The sequence below is a fragment of the Centrocercus urophasianus genome, unplaced genomic scaffold, assembly GCF_019232065.1.
Source record: "Centrocercus urophasianus isolate 14NV4802_14NV808 unplaced genomic scaffold, USGS_Curo_1.0 seq_10, whole genome shotgun sequence".
Classification (NCBI taxonomy): domain Eukaryota; kingdom Metazoa; phylum Chordata; class Aves; order Galliformes; family Phasianidae; genus Centrocercus; species Centrocercus urophasianus.
In genome coordinates, this window is record NW_024884142.1 from 95,608,168 (window position 1) to 95,616,481 (window position 8,314).

Sequence of the window (8,314 nt, forward strand, 5' to 3'; positions counted from 1 at the left end):
TTCAGTGCAGCTACTGAAAAAAGTGACAGGAAATGTGGCCGTTCCAGGACCAGACACTCACAGGACACCAACTTGCTATTCAGGTCACAGACCCTGGGCAATATGGCAAATATGGCAACCTTGGCTTTGAAGGGCAAATGGAAAGCTGAACAGCAGATGGTTTGGTCAGTAAATACCCTCCAGCACCTCTAGGTTAAAAGGCACATAGCTTCTTTAGGAATAGAGCATTCCAGTAGGGAGTGGCTAATAACTTTGGTATGTTACTACAAGTTAAATATGATCATTGCAAAATAGGGAAAGTATATAGCTTTTTGGCACAGATGGCCTTGGGAAGAAGGTTGTACTATGCAAGACTTTCAAGTTGTACTTGGGAAGCCCTCTTCAGATGAGAAGAACGTGAGGCTGAGAGCTGCCTTCCAGAACTGAAACTGAAGGAGGAAGCCACAGAGAAAAGATGGGGAGATTAGGAAAAGGGAGTGACATGGGGAAGCTGGAAGGACCTGGAGGAGACTTGGAGGAGGGAAAAGCTGGAAAATCTGCTTTGTTTAGTCAGTGGACAAACAAGGCAGTTCCTCCATCAATAACAATTACTCACCTTTGACGCTCGGACCCCACATTGGCAAAGGGCTTAGGTGTGGTGACAGCAGCACCAACACCTCCCATCAAAGTGCCAGCTCCAGAAGTGGAATTCCCAATCTCCATCTACACATCTACACACCCAATATGATCTACTGGCAGGAGCAGTCACACAAAAATGGGATTTGCCAGATTTGGCAGAAGTGACCAACAAGGAAAGCAAAGAAAAGAGCTCCCCTGCCGCCTTCAAAACAAGAGGCCATTTCCTTGCTTGACTTTTCATGTTGCTTGGTGCATCAATCGTGGGGACCGGAATGTTCACCAAAGACAAAGGAGACATGGAAGTGCCATCTCCAGCCTAGCAGAGATCAAGACAGCCTCTCCTTTCAAAGCACCCACATCAGCTGAATGGAAGGAAGTATTCCCCTGGTTGTCTTGACACCAGACCATTGGGCCATAAGCAGTGTAAGGCCCACGAGTCAGAAAAGACTACACAGCCCAGTAAAAAGGATACTCTCCTGGTAAGGTGTGAAGAAGAGGGCCCTTCAAGCAGCTATCCCCATCATTTGTGTATTTCCTCTAACCCTTTTGGAACAACAGTTTGCAAGTCTGAGGGACATATTAGTAACCCACAAAAAAGCCCAGTGTGAGGAGAAGAATATAAATGAAGCACTCAGGGATGTAAAACACTCAGTAGGCAACCAGAAGCCTAAGAGGCACTGGTAATGAGTGAGGGCTTTCCCCTCATCTCTCCATGAGCAACCAGACATGCAGGAAACGCACCCACTGCAGTGTCTAGTTGAAGTGTCACTCACAGCACACAGAGGGCAAAAAGAAAATTCTGTTTAGCAAGCTTACTTTCACTTGCAAACTCTGCGTTGAGGTCCTATAATTGATGGTCTTTGGTTCTTTTGAAAACAGTTTCCCAGTGCTTGATGACAGTATGGGAGAGCTAAGAGAGTCACTTGTCGCATCACCGGCTCAGAGTTTGGTGCTTGGAAGATGAGCCTCAGTTTTCCTACCTGGAAAATTGAAGTACTACTAAGGCTTTGAGGTCTGCCCGTAAACAACGGCCCTGAGGCCTGTAACAACAAAAGTATGAAGAGATGCTCTAATAACAGAGATGCTAAACAGTATTATCACAGGTTGCATGATATGGTGTGCCATGATGTTTAAAATATAAAGAAAGAAAGTCTGCTCCATTGATATATTGCATCTGAGATTAGTAATCTGAGAAGCAAATGTATTCGGGTCTGCTGGCAGGCACCACGGAAGAGACATATAAGGTAAAGAACCTGCAGGCTTTCTAGTAACATTAATCTGCATTTATATAGCACATTTCTCTTGATGATCTTGAAAAATTTATTATCAAAGCTCTCACAGTGCTCCTGTGGGCTAAAAACACAACACGGTCTCTTTGTAATTGATGGGTAACATGGACTTAATCAAGAAAAAAAGAGCTGAAGGTCAAAGAGGGTGAATGACAAAGCTAGACAGCCTACCCTGCTAACCATCTTTCCCAGCACTAGTCTGAAGAAGCAGAAAGCAGGCAGGGAAGCACTGTTAATCAGAAGATCACACTGCAAGCCATTTCAGAGCCAGTAACTATCAGCTGTGCTGCACAGCTTGTAGCAAAGGTAGGCAGGCTGTTTCCTGTGCCAAGAGCTGACCTCTCAGGACAGCCCATTCAGCAGCACCCTGGGGAGCCCTGCCAGCCACCTCCACTCATGCACAACCCCAGCATGGCTGCCTTCCTAAAGGCAGATGCAAGATTTTGTGTCCTGGCTTCCAATGACTTTGCTCCTTCCCACCATATGAGTACAGGTGCATAATACACATTATGTCTGCTTCCCATTGGCAGATCCATGTATGAACTCCAAGCACAGAAGACCTGTGGCATCCACAGCCTACCTGAAATGGGTCTGTCAAAGCTAATAAAACCAGTCTCTTATCAGCAAGCTTCAGTTTCCTGCCAAGGAGGCTGAACAGCCACCTAAAGCGTTTTCAGAGCTCACAAATCAAGAAAGATTGAAAATCACTACTTCAGAAATTTCCCACCAAAAAGCTCATTCAGCCTCTCCTTCTCTGGGTGATGAGATGTGACAGGACCGTGCCCCGGGGCAGTTTGGCTGCAGGCATAGAAGCCTTCTCACCAAGAGGTAGGATTCATCCACTGAGTAACTTCAAGAGTCTGACTTGATAGCGAGCCTCTGAGGGCTCAGAGAAGATGCAGCCACAGAGATGGAAGAGCAATTCAGAGTCATTTAGTGTCTTCCCTTGGAAAGTACTTTTCAGTAAAATGGAACAACTGTACTGAATCAACATAATGAAGATCCTTGCTGTACCACCCTTTATCTTTCAGAACTCTACAGAGAAATATGTTTAAAACCACAGATCTGCAAGGTAAAAATGCTAAGTGATCGCATAGTTCCATAGGGTAAAATATCCCTCATGTTGCAATGCCAAGATACAGGTCTGTGTATGCATGCATGGGTGTATGCGTGCAAGCACACGTTACTTGTGACTCACTGGTTCATAGCACCCATGCCTGACAGAAAGGCTCAAAAATTCTCAAGCACCTTAAACTTTTGGGGAAACGGACAACAGTGCTGGAGAGCCACACTCCATCAGTGCCCTTGGTGAGGGAAAGGCCACTGACACCTCATGGCTGCACCATCAAAGGCCAACATCAGAGATCCCTTGGACAGAACAGAAGGAAACCAAGCTTTGCTGGCTGCATGGCTGGTGGCATGGTTTGCTGCTCTCCCTGCAGTGTCACAGTGCCTCTGTTGCACCTGGAACCTGAGCCATCCTGATCTGGAGAGTTTGGAGGCTCTCGCCCAGCTCCAGCACTGACTGGCTAAGCCAGCCACTTCCCCCTGCACCTCTGCTTCCTCATCTTTGAAATGAGAATTATGACCTCTGTAAGACACTTTCATGTCCACATATGGAGCGTGCTGTGGCAAACAGACCTGTTCTCTCTATTTTAAATACCAGCTAATGTATTACCATGTTGGTCTTTTTCCTTTTGTTTATTCACACTTGTTATTAAAAATGGAAATCAATGGACTACCTTGAAAGAAAAAAAAAGGCACAAACAAATGCTTTGGATCCGCCTCCTCTTGTAAAGATAATTATGGGAGAGAAAGCAATTTTGAAACAATGGATGGCAAAGTGCAATGCTCAGAAACTATAGGGCACAATGTATTTCTCCAAGGCTACCACTGAAATCCACCCCACGGTTCACTGTTGCAATATTCCTGTTCTCTTCCCTTTTCCGAGCCATGTACAAAAACTTGCTTCCCAAATAAATTATTTAGCCCCTGACTGCTGCAATGCACAGCAGGACGCCTGTAAGAGCAAAGTGTTACTAATGGAGGATACCACACATGATCCAAAAGGGAAGATGAGTTCAGACTGCCGCAACGCCTTAGTGAGAATACAGCAGAGGCAGTGAAACCCTCGCTGATCAGCCGCCCAGAGACACTGCAAAACCACACAGCACAAAGCAGAGTGTCTGCCTGTCTGTCTGTGCCTTCTCAGGAACAGCCTTCTTGTGCCAACAGCTATGCCAAGTGAACTGGGATCACTCAAAGGCTCTGTTAGAGGATTGCAGGGCAGCCATCAGTCTCGTCTGTTCATTCAGACTTCTGGGACTTGGTCAGATGCTGACTCTGCTCCTCATGCACCCAAAGCAGCACACTGATTTGGACCACCCAGTTATATCCAGCAAATCCACGGGGGCACTGCCCTGCCCACAAGCTCACAATTTGCTTTGCATAAAACTTTAACTGCTGGGGCTGGCAGCTAAAGTGTAAAGATGTGATTCTCACGTTCCAGGTTTCATTTGCAGAAAGCTCTGTAAAAACAGGATTAATAAGATGGGTCTATCGACTTATAAATGAACAACACTTTCTGTGGTGCCTCTAAAATAGTCAACAGCCCCCACCCAGTCCTGCAGACCATGCAAAGTAACAGGAAGTCTCTTTGAGATAGAGCAGTCACAAATAATTTAAAACACACAAAGAAAGGCCTTCTGACATGCTGATACTTATGGGTAAAAGCCCCTTAGCAGACTTCTTCCACGTCCTCTGGAAGATGTGATGAGGATCATACGGATGATGATGTTCATATGGATCATGTTCATGAACCCTAAAGTGAGGGCACTTTAAATTCATGGGGTTGTCTTGGAAATGATGACATTTTAAAATACATATGCAGTGCTCCTTTCTGATTTCAGTTGTAGGAAAAACAGCCAATTCTCAAACTGCTTCCCATGTTCAGAAGATAAGAAAAAAAAATAGCACGAATGAAAATTAAAAGCCAAGCATTTGGGAAATGGCAAAGAACTCAAAACTGAAACTGAAAGAAAAAAAGAGCTGACACCATGAGATTGGTGATAGAACAGCTGAGTGCAGATAACACCAAGGAAGCACAGGACACAGCAGGAAGGACCAGCCTCCGAGTCACACAAACACAATGTCCTGTGGGGATGCTTCCAGCTCCTGCTGAGCCTCGCAGCATTAGCTCTGCCTGCCTCTGTTTGGACTTTGATTCTCTGTAGAAAAGCAGAAAAACCCTGAATGTGAATAGCCTTCAACCCACAGCCAAGCTCTTATCTGACATACCTTTATGTATGTACCTTGGTTCCTGGTGCAGAATCCAGTAAACAGTCTGCAAGATAAATATTGCTGATAGACACAAGCTCTGCACCAGGGCACAGCAGTTGTGCGCAATCAAATGACTCACTCGGGCCAATCTCCTTAAACACTGGTTTACTTGATCTCTGTTACTGAGAGGCCCAGAAAACTGAGTTTTCCACTGGACTTGTGCACAGCAAGAGACTTGAAGGGCAAGGCTCAGAGCAGAATAATTCAGGAATTGACAAGAAGCAAGGAAGCCACACAAAATAAATGCCACGTTTTAACTTAAAGCTGTGAAATGATCTGTATAAACAGCAGACACTATGGACAGCCAGCTGAAAAGCGGTGCTGCTCCTGGTCCTGGATTTCCTCCTCCATCCACAAAGATGTGATGGCATTAACCTGTGAAAATGCATGGGTGTTTTACACGCCCTCCCTGCACTGTCTGAACTGATAACTGTCATCTGTGCTTCCTGTAGGTGAGCATGAGAGGGCAGGTTTATGAACATTTCTGCAGGGATGTGGCACCTCGCACTTCAGGCTCAATAAGCAGTGCCAGGGGAATCGCCCTGGGTCTCTTTGATGCTGCATGGCAAGAGAAGCCCCATGTCTCCCACTCTGCTCTCCAGCCCATTGCTGGCTTCCACCAAGACCCATCCTCTTCAAAGCTCTGCCCTGGGCTCCTACATAGGCAAATTTAAACAAGGTTGAGTTTGGATTCCGAGAACTCTGTCTGATAACTGCAGTGGCAAAGTCACCAAGCTCCCAAAAAAGTAACCCCTTATTTATCAGCACCAAGGTATTTCTGAAAGGAGAAACCCCTCTGGACTGTTTTGCACTTGGCTCAAGCCACTGAATCAAACTCACTGCCAGACTCTCCTGTATCACGTTGCTCAGCTCTCAAAGACTCTTAGAAAAATGAGGACTTTGGTGCTGTGCCACCCAGAAACCAAAGGAAGCTTCCACGAAACCAGCAAACACTTCTTACCAACATTGTTAAAAAAAACAAAGCAAATCAAAGAGGTTGTAAGAGGTTGTACAAGTCAGCCTATAAACCCAGGCGTGAGGAAAGCGGTGTCAGTGGTAATGGGGCAAGAAAGGCAGGGTAATTACACCACACCAAAATTGCAATCGTGCTGCATTCCTTCTTGGTGAAGGCCAGCTGAGAATTAGATACACCTCTTTAAATCATCACAGGGAGTGGCTGCAAGATACAAGGTGCTGGGATTAAGATGATGTTCTGGGTTTGCCAGTTCTCAGCAATGGCTTTGGTGGCTGGGCTGGGCACATCATTAGCTGTTCCCAAATGGTATTCGTACCGTGCCACTTCTTTTTAATCTTTATACATTTCTAAGTATTTCAGGAGTCTCAGGTTCCTACTGAGCAAAAGGTTGCACAAGCCCTGAACTGGATGGCAATGTCTGCCCATGAAGGTTTTTGTATTTGGACAACAAGTCAGTCTCAGTGACACCTAAGTCGTAATTATTTCAGTGGAGCACAAATATTTGTCACGTTGTCTCAGCTACCACCACCAGCCCTACAAGCTCAGCCCACGGCTGAGATGAGGCGGGCAGATCTCTTCAGCTGGAGAAAGCTTCCCTAGAAGAAGCCACAGCCATCACAGCAGCACTTGGGGGAAACGCCGCTCTGGATGTCTCACTCATCCCTGGTTTCAACGTCCTGGGCTGCTACAGGATGAGAAGAGAACCTGGCATAGAAACAGAAGCACACAGACCAGTCAGTGCCTGAAAAACACAGCAAGGTCCTCCCCCCTCATAGCTTCACACCACAGGTTGTTCCAGGCACTCCTTCCAAGGCCAACAGAACAAACACTGCATTTGTGCTCGCTTGTGGAAAATGCGCCAGAAAAGACAAACACGAGGCAAAGCAGCTAGCCAAATGGCCAAGTCACTTAATTATTCCAAAATAAAAACAGTTACACAACAAAGACATAATAATAACGACCTCTCTCCTCGCAAGAACTCATGGCACGAAGGACAGGCTGGCCTGATTTTATGTCCTATAAACTTAATCTTATCCGGTGAAGTGGCTCCCTGTACAGCCGAGGAAAAGATGATGAGTTATGATAAGAGCTCTTTGGGCATCGTGTACCACTGTACACCAACTAAAGATGAAAAAGCATATGGAGCTTTCTCTTCGCTCTTAGGCCAGTCACAAAACAGCACAGTGCAGCTGAAGGCAGAGGTGAGCAGCTCAAGGGAGCTGACAAAACCATCAGGTTTATACCTCTGGTTCCTCGCTGTGGTGAACTCACAAATGCAGCTGGCTCACCATGGAAAGCCAACCATTTCTCACGTGTTTTGGCTGTTTATGGACTCAGTCTCCTGGCTGTATTTGAGGAGAATCCATGTCCAATTTCCATGCGGTACGGCTGACACCCAATGTTTTGGCATGAAGAAAACGGTCTGGTGGTTTTCCAAGGCCAAGACCTCAGCCACAAGGATCCTGCTCTTGCGTGCCCAGCTGTGCTGGTACAGTTGAAGAAGCCAGGGCTTCCATACGTGACATCCAAAGAGACTTACACGCAAACATAAGCTCTGATGAGGCACCTCCAGCTGGGCATCCGGAGATGAAAACATCCCCAAATTAGTGGACGCTACTGAAAAAGTAACCAAGCATCCGCACAATTGCACAATCTTCACTTACTCTCAGTAGCTTTTTATTTCTTGAATGGCATCACCTAGCGATTGGGAGCGTTTCCCAACAGATACGCTCGGTCATATTGAAACCCCAAGTATTGCAATGACTGAGCTTCTTCCACAGCACATTAGGAGTAATGAGTAATTAATCCTCACGGCGGCGGAGGGATGGACGGTGACATTCATCCACCCGGCCCGACGCGTACGGCGGGAGGCAGGAGGCACGTGCACGGTGCCGCGTCACGTCGACAGAAGGTCGTTCACGCCTCCAAATCCTAAATGCGAGGAAGCCAGACCAGACCCTCACCCCCAGGGCCCTAAGCCCATCGGCTGCACCACCACGGCGCTCCTTCGGGACGCGTCACTCGCGCTGCGGTGAAGGCGAGGGATTCCTCATCCCGCCGCGTCTCTCCGCCACGCCGTCCCACGCGGCTC

At 46.8% G+C, this 8,314-nt stretch overlaps 1 protein-coding gene across 1 annotated transcript in view; it reads right to left on the bottom strand.

Moving 5' to 3' along the window:
- The window catches only part of LOC122157581, a 32,810-nt gene that overhangs the window by 23,721 nt on the left and 775 nt on the right, over nt 1–8,314 (bottom strand). Inside the window, exon 2 of the mRNA XM_042813392.1 lies at nt 5,205–6,927. The gene's annotated coding sequence lies outside the window, so the exon portion shown is untranslated. The remainder of the gene's footprint in view (nt 1–5,204; nt 6,928–8,314) is intronic.